Raw genomic sequence first — 382 nt, forward strand, 5'->3', positions numbered from 1 at the left:
GTTTCTAAGAGCCCCTAACAATAGCACTTTTGCATAGCGGGTTCCAGCAATGGTCAGCTTGGGTCAGGGTGACTTTCTTTGAATGAACACTCCTTGAACCCAAGAAGTGGGTGGGTGGAGGAATGTCGCTATCTGTTTTATGATTAGCATACCTTGGAGCATTGAGTCACAGAGGTCACATTCTCAAGCCTGGGCCTAAAGACCTAGAATTTTTCTTTTATGTTATACTTTTTCAGTGGCATCCTGTATAACGAATGCTCCAATAATGTTCTGGCTTTAGTTGGTGAATGGATCTGTGTGCTTTCCCTCAATATTGCTTTATTATAAGTGCCTCTAAGGATTGATTTTGACATATAGCTAAGTTAGATTCCTCACCAGTCCT

The sequence above is a fragment of the Mus caroli genome, chromosome 1, assembly GCF_900094665.2.
Source record: "Mus caroli chromosome 1, CAROLI_EIJ_v1.1, whole genome shotgun sequence".
In the NCBI taxonomy this organism is placed as follows: Eukaryota; Metazoa; Chordata; class Mammalia; order Rodentia; family Muridae; genus Mus; species Mus caroli.